Source organism: Lygodium microphyllum, chromosome 5, assembly GCF_053477565.2.
Source record: "Lygodium microphyllum isolate KBCC chromosome 5, Lygodium_microphyllum_v1.1.10, whole genome shotgun sequence".
Lineage (NCBI taxonomy): Eukaryota > Viridiplantae > Streptophyta > Polypodiopsida > Schizaeales > Lygodiaceae > Lygodium > Lygodium microphyllum.
The window spans coordinates 166,086,788-166,100,512 of NC_141139.1; the positions used below are offsets into that span (position 1 = coordinate 166,086,788).

At 44.0% G+C, this 13,725-nt stretch overlaps 2 pseudogenes; both read left to right on the plus strand.

Annotated features, from left to right (window-relative positions):
- Positions 1 to 7,438: 7,438 nt before the first annotated feature.
- LOC148036648 (25S ribosomal RNA) lies at positions 7,439 to 12,099 on the plus strand (annotated as a pseudogene).
- Positions 12,100 to 12,932: 833 nt separating this feature from the next.
- Positions 12,933 to 13,051, plus strand: LOC148036649 (5S ribosomal RNA; annotated as a pseudogene).
- Positions 13,052 to 13,725: the final 674 nt, after the last annotated feature.

Below are 13,725 nucleotides of genomic sequence, written 5' to 3' on the forward strand. Positions count from 1 at the left end.
AGTGTTTGAAAGCAGAGTTGCAGCATTGGAATGTATGCACAAGAGGGAGAAAGAGGCTCAAAGTACAATAACAAATTCTTGTTTAATAAGTTGTTCTAGGTACAACTTGGGTACACTCTATCTCACACTTGATAGTGACCCATAGACTGTTTATATAGCCTTTGCCAAGCTAGGGTTAGGGTTTCCCTGCCCCTAAGGCTATTCACACCCATCTGCCCTCATACTCCCTTGCTTATAGTGGGTTCCTATTCCTATCTTCTAACACCCCCCCTCAATGCCAGGGTGGCATTGGATTACAAGGCATGTAAGATGTCCCCCCCCTTTCCCGGGATGCCTTTATAAATCAAGCTTACAAGAGTGTTTTAGGTAGATGATTTAAAGAGTCAAAACAATCGATATTTAGATGGATTGGAGGCATAGTTGGCCACCAATTCTTTGGGTACATCAGGAGTGTTGGGGCATTTACTAGTGATATGCCCTGTCTTCTTACATTTGTTACATTTCATTTCCTTGGGATACTTCTTCCAACAATTGTTTACAAGATGTCCTTTTTTCTTACAGAAAGAATATCTAGTGAGAGTTGTATGTACCAATACTTGATCACGGGAAGTTGAAGATGCCTAACTGTTGCTGCTTTCTTTGTGGTTTCTCTTTTCTTCATCCAAACAGGATTGAATGGTACTTGCCAATGTAGGATCTGGAATGTTGGTGAGAGTGGTTACAAGAGTAGGAAACACCTGTTTTACAACTTTTAGGAGAATAGCAATAACATCTTCTTCATGTATTGGAGCTTGTACAGAGGCAAGCTGTGCCATTAGCCCCTTCATGTGCGAGATGAATTTTCCCAAATCTTCTCCTGATCTATATTCCAAGATAAAGAATTCAATTTTAAGGAAGATTTTAGTATTTTTACCAGTGGCTCCATAGAGCTTTTCAAGCTCATCCCATTTTTCTTTAGCAGTGTTTAGTTGATCAACATGATGAATCAGGGACTCATCTAAGTGTAACATTATGATCGCTTGGGCACATTGGTCATCCTCTATATCAACCAGATTTGCAGAGTTTACAACTCTAGTGCCTTGAATGAGAGGCCAATACCCTCTCTCCATCATTTTGTACTTTATAAGTACCTGCCATGGGTGGAAATCTTTGCCATCAAACTTTTGAATTTGAGGACGGACATCAGCATATGTTGTGGCCATTGGGAAGGTCTTACCACTTGTTAGGACAAGGGCAGTGTCTAGTCCCTTACAAAATTTCCACTGAATGCAGAAGCAAATAAAACAATTGAAATCAAAGTTGCAATGAGGAGAAAGGCTGAAAATCATACAGATGTAATATTTCAAGGTATGACTATGGTGGTCCTTTCTTATGTGCAATCTTCTTCCGAGGTTTAATAGTCTTTTTAGGTTTTAATGAAGTAAACCTAGACTAGACTTCAGGCTCCTCCTTGTGGTATGGCTTAGTGGATGAAGCTTGTGTTGGACAAGGTTGTTCTATGATCTCAATGCTTGTTGCTAATGATTCCGAGAGAGTACAGTGACACTCATCCTTTTGATTTCATTGACCAGTGTACTTGAAACAAAGTCACTCAAGATATGCAATACACTTCTAGTGTATGATGGTCTATGTGTTTATAATTGTACACATAGCCTTACAATTTTAAGCAGAGCACTTAGTTGTTTTCATTTCTTGATAAAAGCATTCAGATTGTGTAGGTATTAGCAGCAATGATGATTTAAACAAAGTGCTAGTGCTTACAAGCACTCACCTGTAGCTCATGTTGCTAGAGATGGTAAATGTTGGTCTTAATGAGCTTGATGTTGACTCTTCGAGTAGAGGAACTTCTGAAATGAGATTCCCAGATTAATAACACCCTCTGTAAGAGTTGACTTAGCGATTAAAATCATTTTTGATGACCAAACATTAAAAAATTTTGAAAATGGATGAAGCTTGAAGCTCCTGGCTATGGCTGCCAGAGACCCACAGTTAGGGTTTTGATCATTGCAGGCTGTAGGAGATGAATTAGTACAAACCCTCTTAGGTGAGTATAGTCCTCTGTAGGGGCTACAATAGCCCTAAGGTAGCCACCATTATTGCACCCTGTACCAAACGAACTTCAGCTCGAATTAGGCCGCCTGCGAAAACTGCGCTAGATCTGCAATTTCTGCAATGTCATCCACCATGTTGACTAATCTCAGCCTTTGTTGTGTCAGGCTGAGTCGTCTTGAGTTGTGAAGAGTTCCTCAGAAGGAACCATGAGCTGAAACCTCTTCCTTCATTCTCCCTGAGTCCTCCATCAGAGGTGGGTCTAGTTTGGCTATGGAGGCAAGAGGTAAAAGATGAAGATGATGGACAATCTTATGCACTTAGTGAGGCTGAGGGTATTGGAAGCTGACGGGATCAGAGGAGGCTCTGATACCATGTTTGAAAGCAGAGTTGCAGCATTGGAATGTGTGCACAAGAGGGAGAAAGAGGCTCAAAGTACAAGAAAAAATTCTTGTTTAATAAGTTGCTCGAGGTACAACTTGGGTACACTCTATCTCACACTTGATAGTGACCCATAGGTTGTTTATATAGCCTTTGCCAAGCTAGGGTTAGGGTTTCCCCTACCCCTAAGGCTATTCACACCCATCTACCCTCATACTCCCTTTCTTATAATGGGTTCCTATGCCTATCTTCTAACATAAAGCATCCAATGTGGCTCAAAACGGAGCCTCAAATGTCACCATAGACATATCCAAGCACATACATCAATGTTGCCAAGTATGTACTTTAACTTGAGAAGCATATAAGACTTCAATGCATAAATCTTTCAAGTAAAATACTTGTTGTCCACTATATATCAACAAAGAACCTTGCTTCAAATTGAGGAAAGAAACCTCAAACATATCCAAGAAGTATCTCAAGACATGTATCAAGTATCCCATCATCAATGCATAAATATATGAGCATCAGTGAAGCTTAAACAATGAAATAATGGATGTCCTTATTAGATGACAACAATTTAGGAGAAAGTTCATAATATGCTTAGCCAAGCAAGCTTACCATAGCACTTTTGGGTTAAGGTAGTTACTACTGCCGTACACTTAATAATTTGGTCCCCATGTATTGCTCTTGACTATCAAGTTGCAGAGGAGGCATGGTCTCTGGAAATCCTCCCTCATATGATCATTTACATGTCTTTGATTGTGAGGCTTTCTTCCATGTATCTAAGAGCAAGCACAAAAAATTGGATCCTAAGCCTAGGAAATGTATATTTCTTGGTTATGGAGATGCAAGTGAGACGAGCTATTAGCTATGGGATTCGCGGGCTTGGAAAGTTATCTGTAGCCATGATATTGTTTTCCATGATGAGAAGAAAATGCATAAGCAGCTTGAGGCTGTCATTGACGTACACATGGTGATATTTTAGCAGGAGCCTCTTACTACTAAACAACTAGCTAGATAGCTTGCAACAACAGAGGTGATGCCCTTGTGGCCTAGGTCCTCTCGATGCTCCACAGGATGTACAGGCCCCACAGCTAGTTGAGGTAGTCTACCTGTAGTCTACTAGAAATAGATAACAGCTTGCATAATTTGAGCCCTCTATGGATTATGTTATGGTGATAGATGCTGGTGAGGCCCTTACCTATGACGAGACTATGTGGAGAGGTGATAATCACTCTTAAGAGAGGGCCATCCAGTTAGAATATGACTCGCTATAGAAAAAACATAAGTGCTTCAAGTAGGAACATGGTGTAGACTTTGATGAAGTCCTTTCTTGTTGAGATATTTGTAATCACACCTACTTTAGTCCCTTTGTGAGAAGCAGTGAGGGCTCAGGACGAGAATCCCATATGCATAGTAGGAGAAAGTACCACCACTCAATTTCTATAAAGCATTGTACTTGCACTCTTTTTCTAATGCAATGATAGTACTCTTTTCTTTCCAGTAAAGTGTCATGTCACTGTCAATATACAAGATTGTGTTTATGAGTCCAAGTCTCAATCTTGGAACCTAATTCACTTGTGTATCAATTTTTCCTAGTCAGGGCCAATGTCTTCATGAGTTTCTTTTTCCTCTTTCAACCTCCATAGCTTCCACATCTGCCATGCTCTAGATCCCAAGTATTTCACATGGTATCAGAGCTCAATTGAGCATGGCCCAACTCTCCTTTCACTCCTATCAGCTCCTTTCCATCTCTTCTCAGCTCAGTTTGAGTACTGGACCCTATCTCCAACTTCATTTGCATTCCTACCTTCAATAAAGCTTCCATGGCAGCCATAGACAGTAGCACCCTGTCAGTTTGAAGCTTTCATATCTCTCTCCACATGCCAAATCTCTCTGAACTTCCTTTTGGAGAAGTTTTTTTCTACTTCCAAAGCTCCTTCTTGGTACCTCAATCATTGAGATTGGGCAACTATAGCTTCAGCATTGCCTCTTTTTAGAGTTGCTACCATAATTGTGTCTGTGGACAACACCTACCTACCTCTATTGGAGCAGCCATATCTCATCAACCAGGCCATATCTCTTTGAGCTTTCTTCTTGAGATTGTTCTTCAAGTCAAGGCGCAACGTATTGGCACAAAAATCAAGGAGATTGATGCACACCATGCCCGACATTTGCATTTTCCCAAATCTAGGCGCAGTTTTGATAGTGACCACTTTGAAGGCTTAGATCTCTCAACTCGAGCATAATGAGTACAAACCCTCTTAGGGAGAGTTAGATCCATTAGTGAGGGTCCTCCATCTCAAAGGGTTTGAGCAGATTCAACCTGTGGAGTGCGTGGGAGCTCATTTACCAGTTTCTGGTCCCTGTTTTGACAGGACAACCATAGCCACTTACCTTTAAGCTCATTTTTCCTTCATTTTCTCTCTCCTGCCACTTAAACCAAGCCAAGGCCACTCTAATATGAATTTTTCAGCAAGTATTCAACCATCAAATTAGCAAGGAGGAAAAGCTATGAAGAGTTTTTGAAGATCATCAAGTCAAACTCAAGCAACAAACATCAAATTTCAAACTAGTATCTTTTGATACTTCACTACCATTGCTTGTGTCTTTTGACACATAAAAAGATCAACTCATTCCTGGTTATTCTCAGTCATTTGAAACTAATTTTCTATTGGTCTCTCAAGTCGAACATGGGCAAAGATTCTCCAAACAACTGCCCGTTTCAAAGGAGTCGGATTTCATACACCTAGCAGACCCGCATCAAATTGATCCTGATGAAGAAGGGCCTCTGGGCCATTACCACTAGAAAAGAAAAGAAGCCTCGTGATGCGGATCTTGCTGTCACTTGGCACAAGAACGATGATAAGGCTTAGGCCATTATCAAATTAGAGCTAGATGATAGCTATATCCACCATGTGGATAACTGTGAGACCTCACAGGATACATGGAAGAGACTTGACACCTTGTTTGGTGCACAGTCTAAATCATCAAAGTATGGTCTCCTAATTGAGTTTTTCAGGCTTGAAATGAAGTCCAGCACATCACTTGCCACACGTCTAAATTACATGGAAGGACTTCTAACCCAACTTGCAGGAATCAACATTAAAATGGAAGAAGATGTTTGCATCGGTGTTCTACTTAAGAGTTTGCCTCTTGAATATAATAATGTATCAACAACTTTAATCAACATGCCAAATCCTGAACTTGTTGATGTCCAGGCATCACTGTTAGAGGAGGAAAAGAAGCTAAAAACTAAGGAAGAACCAAGTACCTCTAGAGATGAGCATGCATTATATGTTGGAAACAGGTACAAAGGCAAGAAGAATCAGCTCTTCTGTGACTTTTGCAAAAGGACTGGACACACCGAGAAGTTTTGCCATGCCAGAAAGAGGTCCCAAAAGGCCTATCTAGTTGCAGTCAAAGAAGAAGAAGAAAATGGAGCAAAGGAAGAAGAAGAAGAAGAAGAAGACCACCAGGAGAAGGACAAACCTCATCAGTCCTTCTATTCAAATAGAAATTTTTAGTTTTGTATTTCCTAGCCCTAATGCCTCAAACATAAACTTGTAAACTCCTCAGTTATCCTTGTACTATAGCCTCTGTACACTTTGTGAGGTCCCTGCTACAGCCTCTGGATGTCCATCATGTTTGTGGTACCCACACTTAGCCTTTTCTGCGACAGCCTTTGGTGTTTTTTCCATGTTTATGGTGTGCCCACACTTTGTAGGCGTTGCTTTCACTAAATCCTCTACACACTTTGTACTTTTGGTTGTGATTGAGGAGGGGTGTTGAGATATTTGCAATCACACCTACTTTAGTCCCTTTGTGAGAAGTAGTGAGGGCTCAGGACCAGAATCCCATATGCACAGTAGGAGAAAGTACCACCACTCAATTCCTATAAAGCATTGTACTTTCACTCTTTTTCTAATGCAATGATAGTACTCTTTTCTTTCCAGTAAAGTGTCATGTCACTGTCAATACACAAGATTGTGTTTATGAGTCCAAGTCTCAATCTTGGAACCTAATTCACTTGTGTAACAATTTGTCCTGGTCAGGGTCAATGTCTTCATGAGTTTCTTTTTCCTCTTTCAACCTCCATAGCTTCCACATCTGCCATGCTCTAGATCCCATGTATTTCACATTTCTCTTGTTGTGAAGGTCATTATCCTATGCTTGGTACTAGCTTTGGTTGCTCAGCTTGACTTAGATCTTTCTTAGATGGATGTGAAGACCGCTTTTCTTCATGGGGATTTGCATGATGAGATTTACATGGAGAAACCTAAGGGCTTTGTAGAACCTAGTAGAGACCACCTAGTGTGTAGATTGAGGAAGAGCCTTTATGGCCTTAAGCAAGTACCTAGGGAATGGTACCACAATGATGCCTTTATGCATAGGGATATTCTTGCAATGATATGGATCCATGCTTATACACAAAGAAGGCTCGTGATGGTAGCCTTATGATTTTGATCCTCTATGTGGATGATATATTGATTGCTCCCGATGAGTAGGAGGGCATGGGGTTGTGGCACAACTCTGGGCGCGAGCTCGAGTGAAATGGCCCCCAGTGCAAATTTTTGGTAGTAGCAAATATTCAAATGAGAACTTTGAAGACCGAAGTGGAGAAATGTTCCATGTGAATACCAATTGGACATGGGTTAGTCAATCCTAAGAGATGGGGCAATCTTGTGTCAAGGGCGCAATGCACGCTGCTCATCGAAAGGGAATCAGGTTAATATTCTCGAACCGGGATGTGGCGGTGGACGGCAACGTGATTGAATCCAGAGATGCCAACAGGGGCCTTGGAAAGAGCTCTTTTCTTTTTAACAATGCGCCCACCCTAAAATCGGATCACCTGGAGATAGGGTCTAGCAGCTAGTAAAGCATTGCACGTCTCACGGCTGCTGTGGTGCACTCCCAGTATCCCATGAAAATTTAGAGGAGTGAATACCGATCACACCCGCTTGTACTCATAACCGCATCAAGTCTCCAAGGTGAATAGCCTTTGGTTGATAGAACAATGTAGGTAAGGGAAGTCAAAAAAACGGATCCGTAACTTCGAGAAAAGGATTGCCTTTGAGGGCTGGGTCTAGGGGTTTGCTTCTTGACCTTAGAGGCTGTCGAGGGTCTACCCGAGCTGCCCTAGTAACGAGGGCAGATCTCCACGTGCCGATCTGGTGACGGGGGCAGAACGTCATCCCTTGCGGGGCGGCCCTCCCTAGGTGGTGAACATCCATCTTAGAAGTGGTATAGACAAGGGGAATCCAACTGTTTGATTAAAACAAAGCATTGTGATGGTCCCTACGGATGTTGACGGAATGTGATTTCTACTAGTGCTCTGAATGTTAAAGTGAAGAAATTCAACCAAGTGCGGGTAAACAGTGGGAGTAATTATGACTCTCTTAAGGTAACCAAATACCTTGTCATCTAATTAGTGATGCACATGAATGGATTAACGAGATTCCCACTATCCCTATCTACTATCTAGAGAAACCATGGCCTAGGGAATAGGCTTGGAAGAATCAGTAGAGAAAGAAGACTCTGTTGAGCTTGCGACTTTGTGAATTGACTTGAGAGGTGTAGAATAAGTGGGAGTGTAATGTCCCTGCTCGTCACCACTGCCATAAGACTCGCCCCCCTAATTTTTAAAGAAGTAATCAAAATTTTTTTTACCACCCCTCCTCTGTCTTCGCCAACAAGAAGAGGGAGTGGAATCGGCGAAAGGGAGGAATCTAGAGACGAGCGGGATGCTGGAGACAACAATGAAAATTATGGGGGGAAGGGGCACACGTGTGCCACCTTTCCCCCCCACTATCTCTTTCCCCCCGCCCCCCCTTTGGCCAGCACGCCACTACAAAGACAAGTGGTGGGTGGGTGGTAAGGACGCCACCCCACCATCTTCTCCCCGCGTTCCCCCCACTCCCCCAATTATAATCCCCTCTCCCTTATATGAACCTCCCATCATAAGAGGTAATGAAAAAAGTATTTGCAACAGAAAGGCCTAGGCGTTGAGCAGCATGAGAGAGGGAGAGTGGGAGAGAAAGAGGAGAGAAGAAGAGAAGGAGGAGAATAAGAAGAGAAGAAGAAGAAGAAGAGGGGGAGAGAGAGGGAGAAGAAGAGAGGGGGAGAGTAAGAGAGAGGGAGAGAGAGAGGAGAGAAGAAGAGGAGGAGAAGAAGAAGAAGAAGAGAGGGAGAGAGAGAGAGAGAGGAGAGAAGAAGAGGAGGAGAAGAAGAAGAAGAAGAAGAGAGGGAGAGAGAGAGAGAGAGGAGAGAAGAAGAGAAGGAGGAGAAGAAGAGAAGAAGAAGAAGAGGAAGGAAGAGAGAGAGAAAGAAGAAGAAGAAGAGAGAGAGAGAGAGAGAGAGAGAGAGAGAGAGAGAGAGAGAGAGAGAGAGAGAGAGAGAGAGAGAGAGAGAGAGAGAGAGAGAGAGAGAGAGAGAGAGATTCTTTTCCTTCCCCTCCGAAGAGGGTGGTCACATGCATCTCCTTCCCCCGTGGTGGCTATGGACCTATACTTGTCTCACAAGAGGGTGGTCACAAGAGAGATTCTTTTCCTTCCCCTCCTAAGAGGGTGGTCACAAGCATCTCCTTCCCCCATGGTGGCTGCGGACCTATACTTGTCTCACAAGATTATCCATCACTTGCAAATGGCTCCACTACTTGAGCACAGGGTGCAGAAATCTTGCATGATTCGCAAAGATCGAGGATGTCCCCCAAGCAGAAAATGACGCATGCAGATGGAAACCCCACAACAAGCAATAAAGCCTCGGGAAAGGACATCACTACCTGTCCAATTGTGATACTGGACATAACTAATGTATTTCCAAGTTAATGAATGCTCGCTTTGATTCATGGGTGAGATGCATTAGACCCGCACTAAGCTGCACGGGAAGGGAATTTTGAAAAGGGTAAGTTTATCGTAACAATCGAAAGATGGAGTTTACGAAGTGCATGTATCTAGGGAAGTTAGCTACACCTAGATGTTATGCAACAAATCCATATATAGTATGAACGGCATACAAGGTTCCAAGGTATTGCCGATTCTCCCCTCCTAGAAATTAATAGATAAAGTATCTCACCATACTTGAAGTATGTAGAGCTTGCACGCTTGACAGATTACATGGTAAGTAATCTATCCTAGAGGAAAATCAATCTCGAAACTCTAGTGCATAGCTAACACAAACAACGACCATAAGGGTTAGGACTTAGGTGCCTTGGAATCCGTCCAGCAGCGGCTATGTTTATTAATCCTATTTGAGGTTGGGTTAGATGCAACAACTACTCTAGGGCAAGTGAAGGCTCAATGGTTAGGAAACCCTAAATCAAAGGAAAGACCAATGCTTTTGTACTCATTAGGAAGAAGGTTCGGTTATCAATCAAAATAAGGAATTATTAGAACTCATGTCTTGAGCAATGTTCTAGCTGAATGGAGGAAGTGTTAAGTAATTTTTGCATGGAATCACTTAGATCCCAAGGGGGAGAGCAAACATGTGATGGAAGGCTATCGTGACTATTTCTGCAATGTTTGGAAAAGGATACCATTTTTTGTGGATTGATTACATAACGTCCTAAATGCTTTTGCATTAAACTGATTGTGAGATGTGAATTGGATGATTATTCCAAGTGCTTGTGTTTGATGGAGTAAAAGCATGGCAGGGGTCTATAATGACAAGTTGCCATGGGAATAAAGGAATGTTCTTCTTGGAAGATGATATTAGGCTGATTTCCTTGATTGTGCTTGGTTCTTAATTGGATCATCTCCAAGGCCACATTGTGTTTCAACCCGAGAGGGCACTACTCGATTCACGCACCGAAGGTCGAGTGGTGAAAAGGCCAACCACAGAAAGTGTGTCTCGCTCCTGGGTTGCTTAGGGTCAGTGGAGCTCGGGACACCCCTTGCCAAGTTTGGAATGGAGTTGAAGATTGCCGTGAGCCCAACATCTGGAGACATTGGAAGATCCCATTCTAGATAGTGGATCAAAATTATGGTGCCATGTGATTTGGACCGGGTAATTCTATCAAACAGAAGGGATACATAATTCTCATGTATGGACAGGAGACAAAGATTAACGGGAAAATAAGTTAAGAAACTTGTTTATCAAAAGGATTGCTTGCACTGTTTTCGTGACTGTGCTATAAGTTACGCGAATGAATCCTATTCCCTAGAAGGCTTAATTAATGAAGCTAATTTTAAATGTCACACATAATTGTGGTAGGACCTAATTAGAAAACTAAAGCTATCAAGGGAAGAGGGTGGGCAGAATCCTCGATGGGTCCGTCCTATGGTTGGGTGGTCCCAGAGAACTGGGAGGCTTCTCACAAGGTTTTACCATCATTTGTTGACCCTTAGATAAGGTTAGGTTAGAACCTAGGTTAGAACCTGAGTCATGCCATTTTAGGGAACCAGAATGGGACTATGCCCTACAAGCAGAGAGGTTGAGCGGCGCATCCCTCTCATTTTCCATTCTCCTTGAACCAAGTGCGGCATCTTCGGATCGGGTATCTCTACGTAAAGTAGGATGTCTAGAATCTTACTCTAGAATATTGTTAGGAGACCTTGACCCCTAGGGATTCAAGTTTCAGGTCGATCCTAGTGGGTTCGGTCAAGAACGTTCCGTTGCGAGGCGGACTCGGAAGACCCTAGGCGACAAACCTCGGAACATTCCATGGGAGTGTCAGGCAGCGATGCTTAGATTCGTTTCTCGATGGACCAATAAAACGTGCTTGGACAACCGATAGGCGGGCTCATTACAGAGAGCCTTGTGAAATACCACTACTTTTAACATTATTTTACTTACTCCATGAGGCGAAGGTGGGGCTCGGCCCTTGATTCTAGTCTTAAGGCGTGCTCGCATGCCAATCCAGGCGAAAGACATTGTCAGGTGGGGAGTTTTTGGCTGGGGCGGAACATCTGTTAAAAGATAATACAGGTGTCCTAAAATGAGCTTGACGAGAACAGAAATCTCATGTGTGGAACAAAAGGGTAAAAGCTCATTTGATTTTGATTTTGAGTACAAATACAAACTGTGAAAGCATGGCCTATTGATCCTTTAGTGTTTTAGAATTTGAAGCTAGAGGTGTCAGAAAGTTACCACAGGGTTAATTGGCTTGTGGCAGCCAAATGTTCATAGCGATGTTGTTTTTTGATCCTTCGATGTCAGCCCTTCCTATCATTGCGAAGCAAAATTCGCCAAGTGTTGGATTGTTCACCCACCAATAGGGAACGTGGGCTGGGTTTAGACCATAGGGATAGGTTATTGTTACCCTATTGATGAGCGGCTGCAATAGTAATTCAACTTAATATGAGAGGAACCGTTGATTCACATAATTGGTCATTGTGCTTGGTTGAAAAGCCAGTGGTGTAAAGCTACCATGTGTAGGATTATGACTGAATGCCTCTAAGTCAGAATCCATGCTAGATGTGGTCCTCTCTACCTCCCCGGTTGTGATACCCGATTGATAGTAGGGGCGCTTGTGCATCCCCGAGAGCATGTGTTAAGAGTCTCCCTCAAGGTGCAGAAAGTGGTCACCTCGAGGACTCTGAATGGAAATTTCAAACAATTGGGGAGATGAATCCTTTGCAGATGACTTAAATATGTGGCCACATATTGTAAGTGGCAAAGTAGCCTTGCTACTACGATCCATTGAGATTCAGCCCGCCACCGCACCAATTTGTCCCCCTTCTGCTCGATTCGGCTGGGTTTTCTTGGCCTTGGCCCTTGTGTGTCATGGCTCACCCCGAAGTCTTCATGCACACCATGCACCCAATCTAGCCTAGCTCATGTGGGTAGTTTGAACGCCTTCTCTTCACATTCCCTGCCTTGGCTTGCCTACGTTAGTGCGGTTTTCATGCTTGTCTCGCCTTGTTTGGCACCCACAACATTTCAAGTTTGCCTGCCATGGCATGGATTCTACGACTCAGATCTTTTTGGTGTCGACTCCATGTGCATGGGGTTCTCTTCACATGGACATGTGCCCTCCATGATGTAGATTCTATGACTTAATATTTTGTACCTCGCTACCTTTATGTGCGCAACGTTCTCTTCACGTGGATGCTCACCCTCCGTTCATAAAGGGCACCTGATGGCATTCTAAGTCCTTTGTCCATGGCATGGATTCTATGACTCAATCTTATGTGTGCCGGGTTTACTGCTCGTGTGGACATGCACCCTCCATGGTATGAATGGCATGTCATGGCATACCCCCTCTCCCCCACCACCTTATGGCATGCTGTGGGCACGTGTCCTCCATGGCATGTATTATGCAACTTGATCTTTTCTACATTGTTGCTTCTATGTGCACTTCACGTGGATGCTTTCCCTTTATGTCACAAATGGCACGCGACAGCATTCAATATTTGTGTGTTGCCTCCATGTGCGCAGGGTTTAGTGTTCGTGTTGAGTCGCATCCACCGTGGCATGAATGGCATGGCATGCCACCATGCCTCGCTCTTGAGCTCTCTCATGCCATCAATATACAAGAGCTCTTTGGAATTCCTTTGTGTTTGTGGTGCAGTCATACCAATGCTAATACACCAAATCCCATCAGAACTCCGCAGTTAAGTGTGCTTGGGCCAAAATAGTACTGGGATGGGTGACCTCTCGAGAAATCCTAGTGTTGCACCCTTTTGCATGCTTGTTTCGAGACCATGGCATGGCAATCCCCTCGGATCACATCTTGACTCTCCACGCTGATGTCATGGTAGGAAACCCCCTCGCTGTGCCATGACACGATGCCTCCTCTCCTCGTCATGATTGTATTTGCATACGTCATGCATGATTCCTCCTCTGCCTCGCTTTGACATGATACCCCCTCCTCACGATGCAAGGTTTTTTGGGAGCAAAGGGTGTGCCATGTTGTGGGGGTGTTCAATGGAGCAGGGTTTTTTTGAGGAGGGAGGGTGTGCCATGTCGTGGGGGGGTTGGGTGGTTCCATGTTATGGAGTGGAGCGGCCGGGTGTGCCATGTCGTGGAGCAGGGTTTTTTTAGGAGGGTGTGCCACATCGCGAGGGGGAGGGGGGGTTGGGTGGAGTGGAGTTTTTAGGGGGGAGGGGTGTGCCATGTCAGGGGGGGTGAGGTGGGGTGGGTTGAGTGGGGTTTTTTGAGGTGGGGTGGGGTGGGTGGAGCGGGGTTTTTTGAGGAGGGAGGATGTGTCGTCGGGGGGGTTGGGTGGTGCCATGTCATGGGAGGGGGCTGGGTGGAGTGGGGCGTCTGTCGTGTCATTGTGGAGTGGGGGTTTTTTTTGGTGGGGGGAGGGGGGTGCCACTGTTCGATGGAGTGCGGGGTGTGCCATGCCATTGG